Consider the following 24,648-nt stretch of genomic DNA (forward strand, 5'->3'; position numbering starts at 1 on the left):
TTGTAATTAAGCAAACGTTTAAAAAAATGGGTATGTTCACTTGTCGATTGAGGGGGCAATATAAAAAACGAAAAAACCCTCCATTTAAAAATTAGAAAATGAAAAAAAAGTTAGAAATGAAAGAAACTCGGCCCAAACGCCACCTATTAATGAACAAAAAGGGGTTTTTTGGCCCCTGTGGGTTCCCCTTACGAAAAATAAAAAACACCTTTTAGACCTGACCACCGAGGTGGCAAGGGGGGAAAAATCCTAAGGACCCCCTACGAAAAAAACAAAAAAAAAAAAAGGGTTTCCCCCACCCCCCCGCCTTTTTCCTCCTCCCCGTTTTCCCCTAAAATGGACTTTTTTATGATTTTCCCCCCAACAACCAAACAACGGGAAACAAAAAGGAAAAAGATACAAAAAAAAAAAAATTATTTTTGAAACAGCTTTAAAATGGCCAAATTTTAAAACACCAAAGTTTTTTATCTTTTTTTTTCCCCCCCTGGCAAAATAACCTTATTTTCCAACATAAATTAAAAGAGGTACACGTAAAAGCTGCGCCCCAAATGGGGCAATATTTTTTACAAAATTGGGGTTTTGGGCCTTTCCCCCTTTGTTGGTGGAGACCCCGTTTATTATACCCCCCTTTTCCACCTGGTTCCCAGAATAGGCCAGCCTTGGAAATTTGTGTCTGGGGTTCTTGCAAATGCACCCACCCCAAAACTGAAGAATTTGTTTTTTTGAAATTATATACTTCCCCTTTGGCAGGGCGGAGCAAAAAGCAGATGGGAGATCCGCCAGAGTTCAGAACCCAGTTTTTATTTAAAGATTCCCCAAAAAAAGATTTAACGAACTTGGGGGGGGGAGTTTTTTCTAAACAAAATCTTCCTCAAAGTAAAAGGCACGACAAACAGAGAAACAGGAATTTTTTAACCAAGTGAGGGGTCAACACCCGTTTGGGCCCCAATTACGATTTGGGGGGACGTCCCACTGGCAAAAGATGGAGAAAATAGGCCAGGGGTGTTTCCCTCCCGCCATCCTCAAAGAATTCCCCTTTTGGGGGCTGGGTAACGCAGAAAAAAAAAAAAAAAAGTGGGGTTTGCCCACCCTAAACCAAACACTTCCCCTCCCCTTGGACCAATTTTAAAAAAACGCCAACATTCTTTTTTTGAAAGATTTGGAAAAAACTGTTGTTTTTTTTTTTGGGGGGGGGGGGCCAAAAAATTTTTTCAGTCCCACACTCATCCACCCAATCGCAAGACTGAAATAAATATAGTTCGCCCGGACTTTCCCCCTCCCAAGGTAGGGGAAGTAGAAACGAGGAGGTGAAAGGAACAGACAAACCGCTCATTTATGCCAACACTTTAGGTATTGTTATATGCTCTGGAATTCCAACCAAGAGAGAGGCCCAGATGATCTTTCCAACCTGAATCCAAAACCACCACAATAACAAAGCAAACACATAAATCCTTTGGGTTAATTCTTGCCCCCAAAACTCAAAGAATTTAATTTGAGGAAACAAAAAGGGAACCAATTTCGTTTTTAAATCAACAGCCAAAACAAGAAAAAACCCTCGAACTCAAACAAAGATAAGAAACCTCCCCATATGGCCAGTTAAAGACAAATTTTTAGGCGAAAATCCCAATAACCAAACAGGTTGTTTTGGGTAGAAGTGGAAACCTTTGGCCAAAAAAAGGGTTTTTTTTACTTTTTGTTTTTTTTGGTTTTAAAATACAACAAAAAATTCTCAACATATAGAGCATATTCGATAATTTACCTGAATAACAAATGAACTCCAGGTTGGAATTATTTAATAGAGGAAAAGAAATAAAATGAAAAAAAATAGGAGGTAGGGGAGAGTAGGGTAAAAAGGACGAAAGGGTTCTAGCGAAGTGAAATTAATAAATATAAAACATACAAGTTGAAGTGGGAGGTCAAGGGCATTTTATTCCTTCATAGGAAGGGGGTTTCGCTTTTTTATTTATTTTTTAGCATTAAGTTCATTAAAAACATTGGAGGGTTAAAAAAAAAAAAAAAATTGGGTTTCCCCTTTTTTTTGACATCCATTCGGTATTGGTATTATGACAAATGGAAAAGCCCCAGATAATGGCTTTAATATTTTTGTGGGGAAGGGGCTAAGAGGTTCCAAGGGAATGACAGGATATGGTCATAAGTTTCCAGTTAAACAAACAAATACCAATGGTTCCTAAACGGCCCCTCTTAAAGTAGTACTTAATAGCTGTTTCTCTTGGTATAAATGGGTGTTTTTTCCTCTCATAACAGCCAAAAATTAGAACAAATTTGGGTCCTAGATATTGAAACTACATACATCAACAGCGTTTAAATCCTGGTACCCGGCACTTTTCCTTTTAAATCAAGAAAAGGTAGAGGAAAAAGATTTTTCCCGAACAAGATTTTTTTTTTATAAAAAAGAACACGAGAAGCGGGGAAGGAGAAAAACTCTGTTTCTTTTTTTTAAAAATTTATCTGAGATAATTTGGGGGAGAAACAAATGCATGCTCAACTAAAAACATCTAGAAACCTTACTAAAGTTAACCTTAAATAAAAGTTTAAACTACATGGGTGGTGTATAAAAAAAGTAGAACATAGGATATTCAAACCCCCAAAAAAAATTTTTAATTTCCCCTTTTTCGTTTTTTTTTTGAAAAACCTAAGCAAGATTGAGCGTAATCCTTTTTTTTCTGAGAAAAGGGATAGGCAAACAAAACCAAAATCCCTATTTTTAACTTTTTTTAAAAAATTTTTTTCTTCCTCTTTTATTTGTCCCAAGCAAAGGGAAAAAAGAATCCCAAAGTGCGAAATCAGCCACTAATGCCAGACCAATGCTTTGGCGGTAGTTTTTTTTGGGGCCCCAATGAAAAATTTTAAATTTGTAAAACGGCCACTTTTCCCAAAAAAGACTGGGTTATTTTAAAAATTAAGAGTTTGGTTGTTTTACTTTCATTTGTTATCTGTTTTTCTGAAAAAATTTTTTTTTTTTGGGGGGGGTTCCCTAAGTTTTATAATTTTCCCAAAAAACTTCCCCAGCACGGCATCCTTTCGGGTGGGGGATCTAGCTCTCGGCATAGGTTTTTGTGTCCTTCCATAATAATTGTTTGCGGGGGAGCTTTTGGGTTTTTGATTGTTGTTTTTTATTTTTTTTGGATTTTTTTGAAAAAAATAAGAAAGGCCCTTTTTTAATTTCAAGAAGTATTAATTTTTTTTGGCTGTTTTTCTCTCCCCCCATGGATGTTAGGATATTAACCTCTTAATACAAACCTGCCCAATTCAAATCATAAAAGGGTCCCCCTTTTTCCCAACACCTTATTTCACGCCCCCCCTGGTTTTTTGGAAAACAACCAAAGAATATGTACATTTTTTTTTTGTTTTCCTTTATACAGGGAGCACGTTTTTGGGGTCAACACCATCCCTAAGAATGGGGGGCCCCTCTCACAAAAAATAATTTCACCCCGAGTGTTTCTCTATACTATGAATGGAATCAGCCTCCTCAATAATAGATAAAAGTTTGAAGGGAAAGTGGCAACAAATCATGGGAGGTCACCTGTTTGGGCAAGGAAATAGAGGACAATGTTGTTTTGTGGGCGACCTCAGACGAGGTGGCCGGGGCATATCGCATTTTTGTATCTTGGTGGTGCTCTGTGGGACGAACTATAAACAAGGGGAGACAGGGAAGAGAAACGGTATATGGGCATCTCTAGTAAGAAAGATAACCAACTTAGTTTGTTCCCCTCGCAGCCCCACCAACAAGAAAGAAACATAGGTTCAAAGGTTAATATACATCCTGGTTGGCGTTATGAGGCACAGTCTAAGTAATTACTGGTATAATCAGAGGACTCATATTAGTCCCAGCCATGGGATCCACCCTGTACACTTGTGTGGCCTAATTGTAAGCCTAGGTCCATTAAGGAGGCGGCACAACACAAGCAAAGAAATGCAACCTCAATCGGGGTGGGCAGATTTTCCTTCGGCTCACGCCGAAGCGCCCCTGGCTGCGGTTTGCTGTTTAAATGGCGGAGGTTCCAAAAAGAGGAAATGTTAGGGGAATGTTGGGAAACATGTTATTTCTCACATACATTTAGGGCAAAGGGAGAGGCACAGACACAAGACAAAAAAACCCAAAAGGGCATGAATGGGAGGAGATAGGAACATTGTCACAAAAAAACACTAAAGAGCCACGCCACAGTCAAAGCAAAAGAGGAGCCCTAGAACAAAGAACAGCAGCAAAGCCAACCCAGCGCCGTGCAGGTCTTGTTTCTCTCGCGTGGGCGTTTGGTTCTTTTATTGTGATAGCTTTCATATATATAATTCGTCTTACTCTCTTTAGCGACTGGGCGGGTGCGCTGAGGTGGAGCTTTCTTATACCAAAGGCCCGGATAAAGTAAAACAGCCCTTATCATAAAATCACTCTGATGAACAAGAAGAGAATTCAAAGGAGGTCTTGAGTTAGCATAGACAAATGGTTCATAGCCCATAAAGCCTAAGCACTGGCGCTCTATTTTTTCACCCGGCTTCTTGGACATTAAGTTCCTGTTCTAGAATCTGTGTTTGGAGCTGGGGGTTTTTTTTTCTGCACTCATACAAGTGGATATACAAAACTTCTCCTTAGGCCTGCCACCTGGGAATGCACACGGCTACACCCACACCGCCTGAACTAACTGCAAGGCTTCCCTCGCCACCTGCGAGATACCAAAATATGGGAATAAGGCAACAAGGTCGCCGAAAGACATCGGGCTTTGGGCCCCATCCGTAGGTGCACTGTGCAGGCGCCCAAAGCGCCTTTCGATATTTTAAAACAGAATGAGAAGCTAATTCAAATTTGTACTCTTTCAATAGTTGGTGAGGGGGTAGGAGGTGGCATTTTTGTGTGTGCTTTTTCCCTGCGTGGTACAGGCCGGACCTCCGAGTGTGGGGCTCCAGAGCTGGACCAAGCATATGTGGCCATTATTTTTTCTCCCCCGGCCCGACAACACTTGCACTCCTAAACTGCGACGCTTGCTCTCTCGACTCCATACTTGTGTCAATAAAGAACAGTCAAACAGTTTTATGTGGTGTTGGAAAAGACATCCCCGACCTCCAGGCTCAAGGGAGGAGAAAAAGACGAAAAAGAAAAAGGGCAAAACGCTGGAGGCCATGCCCTCATCACCCCTGTCGCAGAATAAAAAGGGTAAGTGGAGCTAGAGGTTGGTCTGCGATATTTTAGGAGCATCTGAGAGTTGCACTGGGTAAGAGGTTCGCGAGAGAAAGGACACAATAAGAAACGCGGAAAAAAAGTGGGGCGCTACAACAGGGCAACGCAGGAGGTCCCCAGGCACACGGGGAAGTATTCAGTTTCCTTGCTGGACTGGAGAGTGGAAGGCGCAAAGATGACCAAGAGCTAGCTAGTTCGAGCTCGGCATGAGCGGAGGACTGTTTGGACAGATTCAGTGTCATGTTACGGCTGAAGACAACAATGGGCGCGCATTTGAGTTGCCGATACCTTTCGCATTTCTTGGACTGATGCCGCTGACCTGATCACTGGTATGTTATGGGCACAGCTGCGTTCTGGCACAAGACCTGAGCCACTGTGAAGGTACTTGCTGATAACAGGCCACATCTCGGCTGTGGGTACCCCCTTTTTTACCAATGGAGTGTGGGTCTGTTTGCTATGAGAGAAAATGCCCAGCCCGCCGCTCCGTTGGGACAGCACAACTTCAGAAGAGCATTACATACCGCCATATGAAGGAAGCATAAGACGAAAAGAACCGATATAAGTATAATACCAGTAGGAGGGGGGGTTTAGGTTATCTTATTGGTGTTAGGGCGAGAGGAAAATGCGCAAATGGTTTTGTGACTATATATAGGAACAATAAGACATTGTAAACAATTTTGGGATCTTACCCCGCCTGGTTAAAAAGGGGGAAGTAAAAACACACAAGAGAAGGACACACCAAAGAATAAACATCAAACATTTAGAGGACACGCTTGTTGTAGGGGCGATATGTTGTGGTTCGACACACAGTTTATAATTGTTTTTATTTACTTTTACTGGTATCATAGCAAAAACATACTGTAAATCTACTAATGTTTTTTGTCAGATGGAAACGGTTCTCTCAGCATCCTTTTAATCCCCGCCTTTTTTAGTACACCATGGTCAAGTCGTCCAATAACGCTTAATATATATATCAGAATTGGACTTGATACGCCACGCATAACCAAGTCAGCCTTGGTTTAATTTTAACATGTTCTTGGGGAAACCTCTGCTATGGTATACATTATGGCAGTCAGTCTTTCTTAGCCTGTTGTTCTCCTGTCTTTAAAGTTTTGGGGGTCTACTGCTGGAAGTATTCCTTTGTTCCTGATCACGTCATTCTTGCTTGTAGTTATATGTGTTAGGATAAAAATACAAACATCCTGGGCGAATATGTCCAAGAAAAATGATGGCAGTTGCAGTTATATTTGGTGCGATGCGTTCTGAATGCACAATGAAACAAGCACCACACTTGCGTCCTATGTACCAATGGGGGTTATCAGCTCTGGATCTGCCAGACCAAAGCTGAAGTTCGGCCGTGCCACTCCCCTTGTCCGACCCCATCCAGACACCCGTCCCTGCATAGGGGGTTTTGCCACAAGTGGTGCAGGGAGAGCTGGTGGTAGAGTAGTTACATACTCGAGGCGGATGGTTATCTTTTCTGGCTGGGTTGGTGATTCCCTTACTTGAAAAGATAACCAGTTTTGCTGTTCTTACTTTTGTTTCTGCCATCTTGGACCTTATATGCGCCTATAGGGAGAGGCTCCTAGACCTGACACCGACGGTTCCAAGTGCTTTGGAGGGGAGGGATCAACCAGGCAGAGCTGGATATTGGTCTATCAGCTTGGGCCTGTTTCATATGTGTTATCTAAGATCATAACAGCAGACTCTAATCACCATGGTAGCATAGAGGAGGACTGAAAATAGGAGAAGCTGGTCCAAAAGTGCAAGAGACAATATTAGAACTTTGTGAAGAAAGTGGAATTCTTTGCTCTAACACTCTATTCCAGTCATGTTGTGAGCGAAACCAATTCATAACCATCCCACAGAGCAAACAGTGGGTCACGTAAGAAGCTGATTGTTTCACCTCTCCATTGTTAACATCACTATATAAGCAAACATTATTCAAAATGCTGATAGATTGCTCTCACTGAAGAGGAAATTGTGGAATTAGAATGAATGGAACAAACAACTTTTCTAGATAAGAGAGTTTGGAATGCATTTTTCTGAAAGCAGTGTGGTTATAGTCTCTCTCTGTATGAAAACAGAGGCATCCAACTCCTGGACATCCGGGTTGATTTGGTAGCTTACCATCACCCAGACTGTGACCAACTTAAGTTTTTATGCACGCTATGACCCAAGTGACAGACATGGCAGGTTACACTACTCGCTTCAAGCTCGACGGTACATGATACGTCGTCAGGGGTGTGAAAGACCCCTGCTTGAGAGGTCAAGCAGGAAGAATCCTCCATCGCTACACGCTGGGGACCCCAACTGGCTAGCAGCAAGTTCTGCAGAACGAAGGACCTGGGTATATGACAGTGGATGAGAGCTGATTATGAATGCAGCAAGTTGTTAGACCCTTGTTGCCAAGAAACCAATGGCAATATTGGGCTGTATTAGTAGCAGGTATTGCCAGCAGATGCGAGGGGAAGTGATTTTTCCCCTCCCTTCATCTCTGCCACCCCTCCGGGAGGCTATCTATCGTGATACTATTGTGTCCAATTTGGACTCTCTCCGTCCACACAGCAGGTAGTGGAACAAATTGTGAGAGACTCCAGTGTCGGGGACAAGGAATATAAATTTTGCGGGGGAGGACTAGGAGACTATGCCTGACTATTGAGGAGAGGAATATGAGAGGAAGTAGGGTTATTTGTCGGAGAAAAAGTGAGAGAAGGGATTTGATCGCACTTATCACTACCTGAAGCAGGGGTTCCCACAGAGCATGGAGTTTTGGCTGTTCTTAGTGGTGGCGAATGAAGAAAAGAGCAATCGGTCTCATTGCAAAGGGGGGATCTAGGTGGGATATAGGAAACACTATTCCATTAGGAGGGTGTAGGCACTGATGCGGTTACTAGGGAGGTGGTAGAATCTCACATCCTAGAGTTTGGCGGACCTGGCTCTGAACAACAAGCCTTGGTGGGTGGGATCAGTGGGTTTAGCATATAGGTTCCTATACCCGGGTTTGTTGCATGTCATATTTCAGTTGAGGGGGCATTATGGAACTGGATCAAAAGCCAGCTGGGATTGTATTCTGCTCTTAAGCCCATGGGGTTGGACTAGATGGACCTCCTCAGATTCTCCCAACCTAAATATTCTATGATACAAGTTCCACCACCCACCTACGCACTGTCCTACCTATTTTATGGTGGTGGTGAGATAGCTTCTCTCTGTTTTTCACGTTTAGCTTCTGCCTTCTTGCAGTGGAAGTATTATTTTCTGCTGCGTGTCTTTCTCTTCTGTCAGCCTAGTGGCTATTTCTTTCACCAGACATGTCTATCTAGTTGTCAGCACATTGGTGCAATACTGTTCGCAAGAGTGCTCAGTGTAGACTCTGTATAGAAATAGACAATGGATTTAATTAAAACTCTACATGAAGGTTCCTGACGCTGAGGCCAGAAGGACACACCAACAGCACACGATCCCTATATGCCGAATGGATCACAATATCTTTTTCCCCAGGGCACTGGGGGGACATAACGCTGGCCTGTAGACTAAGGCGCTGGCCTACACTGGAGAGTTGAGCGCTGTAAACCCCACCCACCCAGCGCGCACTTTTCACCGGTTCTCACTAATGCTACAGGCACATACACGTGGCTTCACTCTGGCTGCAGCACTGGTCTGTTGACCCTGTCTAGGCCTCGGTATATTTTTGGGGTGTGGCAGCTCTTGTGATGTCATTAGCGCTGCTCCCGCAAGTGGGGCCACAATAAGCGCTGTATATTGGAACTCCGAGGTATTTAAAGGTTATCCGTAGAATGCGCTGGTTCAGCCGATCTGGCTTATCAGTTAGCACTCTAACAACCCTGGTCATTAGGTGAACTCGAACCTTTAAATGCCCCGGGATTTTATAATAATCTACTGCCTGTTTGCTCAGCCACGGTGTAAGAAGTGCAATCAATCATTTTATTGAATCTTTCCAGGTGACCAGCCTTCACGTTGCCACGAGCCGCGTATGGAGCAATGGTGAGTGATTGGACTCATCAGTGTTTGGGGAGGAAGCTGTGCAGTCAGAAGCTGTAGGAATTACGAATAAATAAGGAAGACTCAAGGACATGCGGGAGGGGCCATGCTCATCTCCTGGATGCAAGTGCAGTGCAGGGTTAAAGAAGGAGTCTCTCTCTGCGAGTAAGCTATGCAAAGCCCGGCAGGGAAACCGCCAGCTCAGGTGTAGCCCACAATACTGCCCGTTTTTACAAGGAGCTGGACGTGTACTTGGGGTGACCCCACGTGCATTCGCGATCCACGATGGACAGTTCGAATGGGAGAGGAGGGAGGTGGAGGGCGGGAGGAAATCGACGAGTGACGGGCATGGGGGTGGGGGGAGAACCCCTGGAGTCCTCCCAAAGAGGCATGCGCCAGAGCTCATCTAATCCCGCCAAGGAGGAAGATAAACCCGCCACTGTCGCTGTTAGCAGCTGGAACTTATTAGTGATAGAGTAGCACAGAGGAAGCCAGAAGATTACCTGTAAAGACAATGGGGTTAAAATTTGGAAAAAAAGCAGCATTTTTATTTCAGGCGGAAAGTGTTTCGGGAGAAGGGACGGGGGGGGGAAGAGGGAGGGGTTATGAATGAAAATGCAGCATGCTAAATGTGGAAATTGCCCATTTGCATGTGCTCTATTCCATTCGTCATGTGTTATATCGGTCTTGGTATCTCTTAAAGTTTTCTGTCGCAGGGATGCGAGTGGGGTGGGGCAATGCGCACGGCAACCCCACTTATCCGCGCAAAAGGGTTTTTATAGGGAGCCACTGTGGTCCTAAATGTCCAGGTCAGGCTAACGTGTCAGACTGCCACTGTGGCTAGAGTTGAAAGAGGTAAAGGGAGGACCTTGGCGCACACCAGGCAACGCCTGCATGAGCGCACGGGAAGAATCCGGCATTGCTGTAGAAGACCTCCTTGCTTCCAGGGACCGCACCGCTTAGCAGCGATTAGTTCTTCCAAGGAATAAACTCTGTGAAATGTTGGAGAGGTTCACGATAGGAGCCCTGCAGTTGTTTGCTTGCTCCCAATGATAAGAAAACCCCACTTACAGCCCTGACACCAATCAGTCCCCTTCCCAGGTGACCCCAGCAGCAAGATACGCTCTTCCAGGATTCACCTTCACTCCTGCATCCACTCCCCCCTACTCACCATTTCTTCGCTGCTTGTGGTTCTGCTGTCGCTCTGATGAAGTATAGATGTGATAAGTATGTGCTAAAGTGAGACTGTCAACCCTTCACGTGTCGACATATACACAATACCTAGACCATCCTCTAGATAAAATGTCCTTAAACAATATTTGTGGGTGTAATAAGAAAGGGTGTAGAAATTACAACAAACTGCCGTATCAGAGAGCCGTGGGTGAAAGGCTAGCAAAAACACAATGAGGAAAGAAAAGCAACGCGAAAAGCAAGAAGATATGGTGAAGGAAACAAATGTAAAATGAACAGTCCAACAAAGAGATAAAAAAATGCAGGAATAGAGGGGAAAAAAATGCAGGCAGTGGAGGGACAGAGAAAGCAGGAAAAAGGCAGTGAGCTAAGAAGAAAAAGCCTCGAAGCAGCTGATAAGCATCTGGCGCTCTCCAAACGGACTGTATCCATTCATCGTAGCATGCAGGTAGAGCACTACCATCGCCGCCCCAAGTCCAAAGCCTTTCCTCGGGTGAATACACACCAATGTCAGCTCAAAAACACAACACTTCTCCAGCATCCAGGTCTACCACCACAGCGCCCCAACATCTGAATAGTTTCACCTACTACCCGAGAACTACGCGACCTATACCCTCGGGAGCAACCCCCATGCATATGCAGCATTTTCATGCCTGAACACAGCATACATATGAGACACAGACTCCAGGCAGGAACATAAGGAACCTGCTCCTCTGCTTCTTCTTCACTAATAAGTTCCAGCTGCTGCGACTGGCTAACTTCCTCCTGGCTTGAGAAGAGCTCCTGGCTGCATGCCTCCTGGGACTCCAGGGTTTCTCCCCCCACCCCAGTGCCCTCACTCTCGGTTTCCTCCCCCCCTCCACCTCCCCCTCCTCTCCCCATTCTGAACTGTCCATCGTGGTCGTCGAATTGGCAGTGGGGTCACCCCCAAGTATCACGTCCAGCTCCTTGTAAAAACGGCAGGTAGTGGGGGCAGCACCTGAGCGGCGGTTTCCCTCGCGGGCTTTGCAATAGGCACTCCGCAGCTCCTTTACTTTAACCCTGCACTGCACTGCATCCCGGTCATGGCCCCTTTCCAGCATGGCCCTTGAGATCTGCCCATAGGTATCGTAATTCCTACAGCTGTGACTGCACAGCTTCCTCCCCCCAAACACTGATGAGGTCCATCAACTCACCATTGCTCCATACTGGGGCTCGTTTGGCACGTGAAGGCATGGTCACCTGGAAAGATTCACTGATTGATTGCACTCTACACCTGGCTGAGCAAACAGGCAGGGGATTTTTAAAATTCCCGGGGCATTTAAAGGGCGAGTCACCTAAGACCAGGGTTGTAGAGTGCTAACTGATAAGCAGAGTGGCTGAACAGGCATTCTAGGATACCTCTGAATACCTCGGAGTCCAATTACAGCGCTTTTGGTGGCCCACTTGCGGAGCAGCGCTGCATCACAAGAGCTGCAACCCTTATACCCGAGGCAGAGCAGGAGTACAACCAGTGCTGCAGCCAGGGAGATGAAGCACTGTATGTGCCTTGCAAGTGTGGACGGTGAGTAAGTTGCAGCGCTGGTGGTGGGTTTACAGCGCTGCAACTCTCCAGTGTAGCCAAGCCCTTAGTCTAACAGGCCAGGTTATGTCCCCCAGTGCCCTGGGGAAAATGATATTGTGGTTCATTGGCATAAGGGGATGGTGTGGGGGTGTCCTTCTGTAGTTTAAGTGTCAGGAACTCATGTAGAGTTTTTGAACAATGCTATTTCTAAGGACAGGTCTACACTAGAAGCACTCTTGGCACAGTTGCACCAATGTGGCTGCAACTGTAGCATGTCTGGTGAAGATGCACTAGGCTGACAGGAGAGGACCCTGTCAGCATAATTACTTCCCCTCTGCAAGAGGCAGAAGCTACGTGAACAGGAGAGCTTCTCCCACCACCATAGTAATGGTGGGGACAGTGCTTAGGTGGCTGTAACTTGTATCATAGAATATTAGGGTTGGAAGAGATCTGAGGAGGTCATCTAGTCCAAACCCATGCTTAAGGCAGGATCAATCCCCAGCTGCATTTTTATCCCAGTTCCATAAATGCCCCCCTCAAGGATTGAATGCACAACCCTGGGTTTAGGAAGCCAATGCTCAAACCACTGATCCCCCCACCAGGGCTTTGTCAAGCCAGGCCTCAAAAGCCTCTAAGGATGGAGATTCTACCACCTCCCTAGGTAACCCATTCCAGTGCCTCACCACCCTCCTAATGGAATAGTGTTTCCTAATATCCAACCTAGATCCCCCCTTGCAACTTGAGACCATTGCTCCTTGTTCTGTCATTCGCCACCACTAAGAACAGCCAAACTCCATGCTCTTTGGAACCCCGCTTCAGGTAGTTGAAAGTTGCTATCAAATCCCTCCTCACTTTTCTCCAGACTAAATAACCCTACTTCCCTCAACCTCTCCTCATAAGTCACAAGCCCTAGCCCCCTAATCATTTTCCTTGCCCTACACTGGAGTCTCTCCAATTTGTCCACACCCCTGCTGTAGTGGAGGGTCCAAAATTGGACACAATAGTTCACGTGTAGCCTCACCAGTGCCAAATAGAGGGGGATAATCACTTCCCTCGATCTGCTGGCAATACTCCTACTAATACAGCCCAATATGCCATTGGCTTTCTTGGCAACAAGGGCACACTGCTGATTCATATCCAGCTTCTCATCCACTGTAATACCCAGGTCCTTCTCTGCAGAACTGCTGCTTAGCCAGTGGGTCCCCAGCCTGTAGCGATGGAAGGGATTCTTCCTTCTGACCTCTCAAGAGGGGTGTCTTTCACACCCCTGACTGACGTAAGTTACATCAACTTAAGCAGTAGTGTAGACCTGCCCATGTCTGTCACTTGGGTCATAGAGTGCATAAAAACTAAGTTGGTTCACAAGTCGGTGATGGGAGCTACTTACCAAATCAACCCGGAGGCCAGAGTTTGCCTCTGTTTTCAATACAGAGAGAGACTAATAAACGTCACATGCTTTCAGAAAAATTCATTTCCAACTCTCTTTATCTAGAAAAGTGTTTGTTCCATTTTCATCTAAATTCCAGCAAAAATTCTTCTTCAGCTGAGAGTTAACATCAACATTTTGAATTTAAAATATTTTATTAGAGTTACAATGGAGGTGAAAAAATCAGCTTTCTAGTGACCCACTGTTTGCTCTGGGGAGATGATTGGTTTCGCCACAACAGCACAATAGAGTGTTATACAAAAGGAATTCCACTTTTCTTCCACAAGTCTAAATATGCTGCACTTTGGACCCAGCTCTCTATTTCATCCCCATGCACAAGGGGATTTAGAGCTGATGTTTGTCTTGGTACACTATAGAAACAGGGGCCAGCTGTGCCATTCAGCTCTGCCTTGGGGTTTGGATCCCTACCCCTCCAAAGCACTTCTGGGGAACCCTCGGCTGTCAAGGTTAGGAGCTCCCCAAGGCCAAGGTCCAGACAGAACAATTGGACAGCAACTGGTTCTTTTCAAGTAGGGAATCCCACCAGCCAGGAAGAGTAACCTGCTGTTGTAGAACTACTCTACACAGCTCCTGCCCTGCCCACTTTGTGTCCAACCCCCTATGCAGGGCGTGTCTGATGGCTGGACAAGGGGAGTGTGCACGGCCAACGTGAGCTGTGGTCTGGCAGACTCCAGAGCTGAGATACCCCATTTGGGGACAAGGACGCGGTGGTGTCTGCATGCATTCAGGAAGCATGCACAAACATATATATGCAACTGCATACATTTTTCTTGGACAATATTGCCAGGATGTTTGTATTTTTTATTATACTACAAAGCAAGAATGAGTGATCAGGAACAAAGGAATACTGTCAGCAGCTGCCTAAAACAAAGACAGAGAAACATTGCTTAAGAAACATACTCCATAATATACCATAGCAGAGTCCAGCATATTAACAACACTACTGCAGTGCAAACAACTGATAATAATGAAGCATGACCATGGTTACTAAAAAGGCCTTTAAGATAGTGAGAAATTTTCATCTGAAAAAACATTGCTAATTTACAGTTATGTTTGCTAGATAAAGTAAAGTAAATAAAAACAGTTACTAACTGGGAAAAATATTCTACTAAGTCAAAAATGTGATTATAATTTTAGGTTTTCCTTCTGTGTATTACTATCAACATGACAGAGGCTATCCCATAAACTTTACATGGACTATGCAATAAGCAACCTTTGTTTTGACCCTCTGGCTAAGCCATATTCACTATCCCCCCTTCTGGGGTATACAGTCTTGGGTTCTTTCTCCAGCCCTGATATGGGGTTGTAGCTCTCAGGTTTCTTCCCAGAGGCCCTGTCTTCTTCAACTCAACTGGACCCACCTCGGTACCCACAGCTGGTGTCCTTTCAGCAGTCCTCCCTGGGCTCAGTCTGTGACCAGACCAGCTGTGCCCATCTCAGTGTCCTCACCTGGTCAGATCAGGTTCTGGGGCTCAATTCCTCCAGGCTCAGCCAGCCTGCACTGATCTGTCCACAGTCCTGCCGCTCATCCAGCTAGCTAGCTAGCTAGGCACTTGGTCCTCCCTCTTCAAGCTCCAGGCAGGAACTGAACTTCCTGTGCTGCTGCTTGGCTTTTATATGGCCCTTCCGGCCCCTGATTGGTCACTCCAGCAACCCCTACAATTGGTTGCTTCTTTGCAGCCACTCTAGGCTCCACTACTTTATTCTGGAGCAGGGTGATGTAGGGCCATGAGGCCTCCAGCAGGGGGCCTATGGACCTAGTCCATCTTGTCACAACACCACATAACATTACAGACTAGCCATTGATCAGAGAGGCAGCTCCATTTAGGAGTCATTGTCACCAGAAATGTACACAATGCTGTGCAGCTCTGGAGCCCCACGGATCCCTGTCCCAAAGGGCACACACAAGCAGATCTCTGCCCCTTTGAGGTCAGTGAGCTCCATGTGGAAACGGGGCTGCCTGCACAGTGCACCCTACAGGATTGGGGCCCAAAGCCATGTCTATACTGGCAGACCTTGTTGCCTTAATTCACTAATGGTGCAGCTAGCAGTGGAGGAAGCTGTCAATAAAGTTCAGGCGGTTTTAGCCTGTGCCATTCAGTGCAGCTAAGGTGTAAAGATACAAACAAAGTCAACCAGATCTAGAACAGACTGAATGTCCCCAGAGCGGGTGTGGCCAGCAGTGCTTGGATGAGCTATGGACAGGTTGCTATTAGCTTTTTCCTGAAGGAATATGGTGGGTATTAAGAGGGAGGCTACATCAGAGCACGGAGTGCAAGGGGGAAGAAGCTTCTGAAGCAGGACTGGAGCTGACTGAGGCCTGATTCTTTCCTGTGCTGGTGCTGAGCCCAGCACTGGGGCTAAGGTGTGACAATGCTCCTCCCCCATCCTGGGGCTGCTGGGCACCAGCTTGGCCCTGAAATGTAGGGGTGCTCTGGCTACATTGCCCCTCTTCCTGGAACCCTCCGCCCCACCATGCCTCCTGAGCAGGAATCTGCCATGTGGAGTGCATCTTGTTGTTTGGTAGCCCCTTTAAGCCAGCAATGGCCAAGTGTACAGGGATGGATTCCATCTGTAGAGCGAAAACAGGGACTTCTGAGGCCCCAGAGGCAAAACAGAGAAACAACAGTTTCAGTAATGTGCCTCATAATGCAAAAGGTGCCTCTCTGGTAAAGTGTGACACAGAGCACCACAGGATCCATCGTTGCAGGGACTGTTGGGAAGCATTTCCATTCTGCACACTTGGAGCCAGTTGTTCATCACTTTCTTCAACTTTTATTTTTTGGGCTGAAATTTCCAGTTCTGGTATTAGCCTGGGGGTGAATTATTTTGGAAAGCTTGAGCAAAAACAATTCAGCTGTTGCAAAGTAGGAAGAAAATGAAAAAAATAAAAAATAAACAGTTGCCATTATTAAAAAACTTGCAAGCTTTTTTGTCAGATTGGCAAGTATTCACTTGGGATGCACTTTCTGTTCATCTTCCAAACATTACTTTAGTCTTATTTTTATTTCAGGGATGGTAAATTTTAAAAGAGTTCTCTCTTTCTCTCTCCTTTTGTTGCTACAGTTTAGTTTGTAGAGTTCAAATTCAGACCATGTTCTAATTTCTTTTAAAAACACATTTCAAGGCTGACAGGACAGGGATTGAGATTTGCTACTGCTGCAGCTTTATGAATAAATCCTTTAAAAAATAGAAACCTCTATTGTTTACTCACTCACTGTGTTTTATTAAATTCACTGTGCCCCTTTGTCTCTGTGCCCCATCAATATTATGAACTGCTCATGGTCTCCTGAGCAGAGGTGAAACCAGCCACATCTGCACCTTGTTTTCCCCTAGGCCTGCTGGGGTTTTCTTGAGCAGGCTCTCTCTTGGTACCTCTGTGGTAAATGCTCCTCCTCTCTACTTCCTCACTATTAGCTATATGGGGTGTTTTGTGACCTCTGTCTTAGGTCCCAGTGTTCAAGAAGATCACTAGAGAGCACTATTGCACAGTCACACATTCTATTTATAACAAAGTACAGGATGTTAGCTTCTCAGCAATGCTTATTTTCAGCTGTGATGCAGTACTTCTTTAGATGTTGAGCTTATCACTGGTAACATCTGTTCTTCCCAAACTTGTCTAAGAGTCATCTCTTGGATATAGCTGCTGCCTACAGATTATACCCCCATAATCAGACAAAATAGTACACAGCGCTAACACATCACAAATGGAGAAGACACACTTTTCTGGGCAGGCTTCTCAAGCCTTTGCCCAGCAATTGCCAGGTTATGGAGAGGAGCAGTGGCTGGGCAGGTACATACACTGCCACCCAAGGATGGAACTGATTGCAATTCTACAGGGTAAACACAAAAGCATGCCTATGCACTATCAGACCAGGGCTGTATCTTAAATGGAACAACTGATAACAGAAGGGAACTATCCCAGCTCCACTGACACCAGCCTCTGTGAAAGCAGATGAGTACATGGGGAACTCAAACACAGACAGCATGATGAGTAGTGCTCACAACACACTAGTTCTTGAGCCACTGTTCAGGCTCTGCTACACTTCATGGCAGAGGGGATGGGTTTGAAAGGAACAAAGAGGTGGGTTGTGGTTGTGCATGGGGCACTTCTCTGAAAGGACAGTGTGCAAGAAAGCATGAAAACTCATGGAGGAAAATGTATAACTGCATGGTTAGTGGAGAAGAGGCAGGGTTGGGTTGGTGGCACAGAAGAGGTGGGACTGGTGGGGAGGAGGCGAAGTTGGTGGTACAGAGGAGATGGGATTTGTGGATAGGAAATGGGGTTGGGGGAGAGGAGGTGGGGTCAGTGGCACAGAGGAGGCAGGGTTGGTGGAGAGGAGGCAGGGTAGGAAGCACAGAGGAGGTGAGGGGGGTAGCATAGAGAAAGTGGGGTTGATGGCACAGAGGAGGCAGGGTGAGTGGTTTGCAGGAGGTGGGGCTGGTAAATAGAGGAGGCAGGAATGGTGGCACAGAGTAGGTGGGGTTGGTGGCATAGAGGAGGCAGGGTTAGGGGAGAAGAGATGGGGTTGGTAGCACACAGGAGGTGGGGTTGGAGGAGAGGGGCAATGTTGGTGGCACAGAGGAGGCGGGTTGGTGGCACAGAGGAGGCAGTGCTGGTGAAATTGAGAAGGCAAGGTTGGTGGAATAGAGGAGGCAAGGCTGGTGGAGAGAGGACAGCATTAGTAGCACGGAGGAGACAGGTTATACACAGAGGCGGTGGGGTTGGTGGCATAGAGGAGGCAGATTTGCTGTAGAGGAGGCATGGTTGATGGAGAGGAAGCAGAGTTAGTGGAGAGGAGATGGAGTTGGTGGAACAGAGGAGGTGGGGTTGATGGAATACAGGAGGCAGGTTTGTTGGCATGGAGGAGACAGGGTTGGTGGAGAGGAGATGGGTTTGGTGGAACGGAGGAGGTGGGGTTGGTGGCACACAGGAGGTGGGGTTTGGGGATAGGTGGCAAGGTTGGTGGCTTAGAGGAGGAAGGTCTGGTGGAACAGATGAAGCAGGGTTGGTGTCATAGAGGAGGATGGGTTGGTGGCTTACATGTGGTGGGGCTTGTGAAGAGGGGAGATGGGGCTGGTAGAACAGAGGAGGCGGGGATGGTGTCATAGAGAATGTGGGGTTGATGGCATAGAGGAGTTGGGATTGGCGGCAAAGAGGAAGAGGGGTTGGTGGCATCGAGGAGGTGGCGTTGGTGATATAGAGGTGGTAGGGTTGGTGGCACAGAGGAGGGGGTTGGTAGTACAGAGGAAGCAAGGTTGGTGGAAAAGAGGAGGTGGGGTTGGTGTCACAGAGGAGACAGGGTTGATGGCACATTGGAGGTTGGGCTGGTGGAGAGGAGATGGGGTTGGTGGCATAGAGGAGGCAATGTTCATGGAGCGGTGCAGGGCTGCTGGAAAGGAGATGGGGATAGTGGCATACAGGAGGCAGGGTTGGTGGAGAGATGGTGGGGTTAGTGGCACAGAGGAGGCGGGGTTGGTGGTACAGAGGGCACAGGATTAGTGGAGAAGAAATGGGGTTGGTGGAGAGGAAGCAGGGTTGGTGGCACAGAAGAGGTGGGGTTAGTGGAAAAGAGGAAGAGTTAGTGGCACAGAGGAAGCAGGGTTGGTGGCAGGGCCGGCGCTTCCATTAGGCAATCCTAGGCGGTCGCCTAGGGCGCCAGGATTCGGGGGGCAGCATTTTGCATGCTCCCCAGGGGTGCGCGGGAGCTTCCGGTTCCGTTCCCATCGCACCGCCGAAGAAGGACCTTCTGCTGACGTGCCGCGAAAAACAGCGGCAGGCAATTGAACAGCTCAATGACTGCCGCTGTCTCCTGCGGCATTTCAGCGGAGGGTCCTTCTTCAGCGGCGCAATGGGAGTGGAACCGGAAGCTCCCGCGTGCCTCATGGGGAGTGCACAAAATGCCAACCCCCGAATTCTGCCTAGGGTGCCAGAAACTCTGGCGCCACTCCTGGTTGGTGGAGAGGAGATGGGGATGGTACCATAGAAGAGGCAGGGTTCGTGAAGGAGACAGGGCTGGTGGCATAGAGGAGGTTGGGTTGGCATAGAGGAGATGGGGTTGGTGGAACAGGGGATGGGGGGTTGTGACACAGAGGTGGCAGGGTTAGTGGCACAGAGGGAGGGGTCAATGGGATAGTGGAGGTGGGGTTGGTGGCACAGGGGATATGGGGTTGGTGGCATGGAGGAGGTGGGGTTGGTGGAAAGGAGAAGGTGTTCGTGGAGAGGAGGCAGGAAGCCACATCAGCTCAGCCTTTCATCGCCCCTTGCCCCTCTATCTTACCAGAAATCTGGGGTGGAGATGCTTCCATTGCTCCTCTTTGGGGGACAGCATTTTCCTCTTTGACTCCATCTCCAAGTGCTGGCTTCAGCCACTGATTGCAGGTTTGGACACAGACAACGGGACCCCAGTGTGAGAAATATTCTGCAGCCATTGCCCATTGCACAGCAGAGCTGAACAGCCCCAGAAGCAGCACTCTGAGGTGCAGTAGACAGTACTGTCTGGGCTCCTGTCGTAGCTTCCTACTCAGATTTGAACCTTAGCGTTCATAACCTGAGAAGCTAGCATGAACCCTCTAAGCTTAATTACCAGCTTAGATCTGATATCGCTGCCACCTGCCAGATTTCCCCTCTCTGGCGCCCTCTGGTCTCCCCAAACCTTCCCTGGGGGACCCCAAGACTCAGACGCCCTGAGTCTTACACAAAGAGAAATAACCCACTTCCCTTCCCCCTCTCTCTCCCACCCAGAATTTCCTCTCTGGGCTAACCTGAGAGTTACTGATGCAACCTCTTTACATCACAATACCAAGAAGCATGTCGCCTCTCTTCCACAAAGAGACAAACCCAAAGACAAGGAAACAGAAAAGATTCTATTTCTCTTCCCCCTTAGCTTCTTTCCGCCCTGGGACACTAGGAGAGTTAAACNTTAGCACCAGCCCTGTTGGAACCCCACAGCGCCCCTTTCCCCAGGGCCAAGCACAGCTGTTAGCACCAGCCCTGTTGGAACCCCACAGCGCCCCTTTCCCCAGGGCCAAGCACAGCTGTTAGCACCAGCCCTGTTGGAACCCCACAGCGCCCCTTTCCCCAGGGCCAAGCACAGCTGTTAGCACCAGCCCTGTTGGAACCCCACAGCGCCCCTTTCCCCAGGGCCAAGCACAGCTGTTAGCACCAGCCCTGTTGGAACCCCACAGCGCCCCTTTCCCCAGGGCCAAGCACAGCTGTTAGCACCAGCCCTGTTGGAACCCCACAGCGCCCCTTTCCCCAGGGCCAAGCACAGCTGTTAGCACCAGCCCTGTTGGAACCCCACAGCGCCCCTTTCCCCAGGGCCAAGCACAGCTGTTAGCACCAGCCCTGTTGGAACCCCACAGCGCCCCTTTCCCCAGGGCCAAGCACAGCTGTTAGCACCAGCCCTGTTGGAACCCCACAGCGCCCCTTTCCCCAGGGCCAAGCACAGCTGTTAGCACCAGCCCTGTTGGAACCCCACAGCGCCCCTTTCCCCAGGGCCAAGCACAGCTGTTAGCACCAGCCCTGTTGGAACCCCACAGCGCCCCTTTCCCCAGGGCCAAGCACAGCTGTTAGCACCAGCCCTGTTGGAACCCCACAGCGCCCCTTTCCCCAGGGCCAAGCACAGCTGTTAGCACCAGCCCTGTTGGAACCCCACAGCGCCCCTTTCCCCAGGGCCAAGCACAGCTGTTAGCACCAGCCCTGTTGGAACCCCACAGCGCCCCTTTCCCCAGGGCCAAGCACAGCTGTTAGCACCAGCCCTGTTGGAACCCCACAGCGCCCCTTTCCCCAGGGCCAAGCACAGCTGTTAGCACCAGCCCTGTTGGAACCCCACAGCGCCCCTTTCCCCAGGGCCAAGCACAGCTGTTAGCACCAGCCCTGTTGGAACCCCACAGCGCCCCTTTCCCCAGGGCCAAGCACAGCTGTTAGCACCAGCCCTGTTGGAACCCCACAGCGCCCCTTTCCCCAGGGCCAAGCACAGCTGTTAGCACCAGCCCTGTTGGAACCCCACAGCGCCCCTTTCCCCAGGGCCAAGCACAGCTGTTAGCACCAGCCCTGTTGGAACCCCACAGCGCCCCTTTCCCCAGGGCCAAGCACAGCTGTTAGCACCAGCCCTGTTGGAACCCCACAGCGCCCCTTTCCCCAGGGCCAAGCACAGCTGTTAGCACCAGCCCTGTTGGAACCCCACAGCGCCCCTTTCCCCAGGGCCAAGCACAGCTGTTAGCACCAGCCCTGTTGGAACCCCACAGCGCCCCTTTCCCCAGGGCCAAGCACAGCTGTTAGCACCAGCCCTGTTGGAACCCCACAGCGCCCCTTTCCCCAGGGCCAAGCACAGCTGTTAGCACCAGACCTGTTGGGACCCCACAGTTCCCCTTTGGAGCCCTCTGCAGTCACAGAGCTGTGGAATTAACTCCTGTGGGGATGTAGCAATTGACATGCAGGACATAGGGCATGGGCTGAGGATCTCTGGTTGACCTTGGGCAAGTCTCTCAGCTCAGTGCCACATTCCTACCTGTAAGAGCTCAGAGCCCTGCTCTGCCCTTGTAAAGCACTGTGAGACTCTGTGGAGCACATTTTAAGCACTAGCAGTGTGAGCTGTTGCAGCAACCCATTCCCTTTGCCAGGGCTGTCTGGGCCCCCTTGCAGGCTTGGGGCCCAGGGCCCAGGATGTATGGAGTTACATACTCATAAGAGCTGCTCCTGCTAGTAGGGCAAGCACAGAGGGGTAAAGATAAGTGAGCAGGGAACACATAAGCTGGGGTGTGTAACCCTTCTGCCAGGTGGAGCCAGAAGCAACCAGGGCCAGGTTCAATATCTAGGAGTTCCTTTTAAACAATATAACACAGAACTGGCTCGAGCCCCCACCCAGTAACCTAGGAAAATTACACACCACTCCTGGGTGCCTCTGAGAGGGAATACATCCCTGCTCACAAGCACAGAGTCTTGAGTGTAGAAAAAGAAACTTTTAATGAAATGAGGGAAGTCACCTGACATTAATTAGGGAAAATGCCACAAGCAAGATTCACAATCATAAAACTGTGAGCAGGACACCCACCCCAGTGTGCAAGGGGCAGAGTCTTCTGCCTCATGTTCTTGAGTTCTACAACCAAAAGTTCCTTTTCTGTGCCCCTTTCTGCTCCCTCACCATACCCCACTCACTGTGGTTGTCCTTGGTCAGTGAGGATCCAGGGTTCAGAGGTTCATCCCCCACCTGGGGAAAAGGCACTTTGAGCGATCCTCCATCTGAGCACTTGCTCTGACTGGCTGCCCTGCCAGCTGCTCATTCCACTCGCCAGTCACCTTCTGCCACCTGCCTCTCTGCTGTGACCACTGCAGGTCACTCTCTTGAGGTTTCACCCAGCTCTTTGTGATTGTTAGCTCTGAGACTGGGAAGACATTGTCCCACCACAAGTGATTGCCAGCTCTTTAGCACACTTAAAATAACAAAAGGCTCTTACTGGAGCCTATTTAGCTCTATCTTTGAACAGTATGGAAGAACAGGTTAAACCAGAGGAGAAACCCTTAGGGCAAGTCCACTCTTCTTCGCTAGGATATCTGTCCCCACCCCTCTTTCCTTCAAAGGGTTTGGCATTCGAGCCCCTTCATTCGGGACAGGTTAAGCACAGTTCTGCTTCCCTTTATTCATACAGTAAAGACAACAACATTACAACACCAGCCAGAGTTGATCACTTTGAGCAACACCGCTTTATCAGCTGGATATCTGGACAGAGCAGGTGTATTCATGTAAATACAATTTGCTCCTGAAGTCTCTCCCCTTCCCAGCTAGTTGTCAGATGAAAACTCATTCAGGCCCTTGCTTATGTCAGCCAGGCACTGCAGGCACACACTGCACATGTCCACTGTATGAATGGGTTCACAGACTGCTCCTGTGCCCACTCCCGATCACCACACATGCACTGGTTGTACCTGTGGGCGTACACCCAGCAAACTCTCTGCACACACACACACACACCACCGTGCATATACCATTCCTGATTTCCCATAATGTGCAGTTTCCTGATTCTTTGGCCGCAGTTCAGGGACAGTTGAAATGACACTGGTCTTGCCCCAGCCTGCCCCGTTCCTATGGGTGTCCCAGATGGGGCCATCAGGGACAGTGCAGCAGCAGCAGCCTCTATCGCTTGCTCTCTGCACAGGCCCTCCAGACACGGCGTGGGGTCCGGGCTGTGCGACAGCTGGTTCCTGGCAGTGGGAAACCAAAGGACAGGGTCCAGAGGAGACAGACAGTTATGAGATGCACCAGGGGCTGCTGCCCATGTGGCAGGCACTGGGACCCAGGAGCAGAGTGGATATGTCCAGGAAGGAGTCAGGGCCATGGGAAAGACAGTGGTTTGGAACTTGTGCTGCCTCGGATCACTATCCTGCTCTGCTACAGAGTCCCAGTGTGCCCCTGGCTGGCCTCACAGAGGTGATGTGGGCATTGCAACACCTAGCCAAGCCATGCTGCCAGCCAATGGAATTTGCAGCCCTGTGTGGGGTGACAGGCTCCTGCACAGTGTGTGGGAAGCTCTAAGGGGCCTAGAAGGGAGTCACAGATGCCAGCATGCTAAGTGGGCCTCTAGGAATGTCAAGGCCTGAGCCCCACCCTCCCAGATAGCAAGGTGCCGCCATCCAAGCCTGAGGGAAGCTCTTACCCCTGCCCAGGATTCTTAGGTGTGGCCCTCTCCCAGAGTCAAGTGGGGAAGGCCCGGCCCTGGGCTCTGAGAGACCTGCTTTCAACCCACATTCAGTCTGATTTAGAGCAGGGACTTGAGCCTGACTCTCGCATCTCCCTTGTCCTCTGCCATAGAGCCTTTGTCCTCTGTCTTTCACCCTGTCTCTTCCACAGGCCCAAGTGGAACAGCTCCAACAGCAGAGACTGAGAGACTGACCTCCTGTGTGACAGAGGCCAGAGGACTTCCCTGTAGCAATTCCTTTTGAAAACTATCCAATCTTTATTTAAAAATGATCAGTGATGGAGAACCCACCATGACCCTTGGTAAATTGTTCCAGTGGTTAATTACCCTCACGGTAAAAAATGAATCCTATTTCCAGTCTCAGTTTGTCTAGCTTCAGCTTCAGACCACTGGATCATGTTAGATCTTTCTCTGCCAGACTGAAGAGCCCATTGTGAAATATCTGTTTCCCATGTAGGTCCTTACAGACTGTGATCAAGTCTGCCCTTAACTTTATTTGTTAAGATAAATAGATTGAGCTCCTTGAGTTTATCACTGTAAGGCAAGTTTTCTAAACCTTTAATCATAGTCATGGCT

The sequence above is a fragment of the Chelonoidis abingdonii genome, chromosome 7 (assembly GCF_003597395.2).
Source record: "Chelonoidis abingdonii isolate Lonesome George chromosome 7, CheloAbing_2.0, whole genome shotgun sequence".
Lineage (NCBI taxonomy): Eukaryota > Metazoa > Chordata > Testudines > Testudinidae > Chelonoidis > Chelonoidis abingdonii.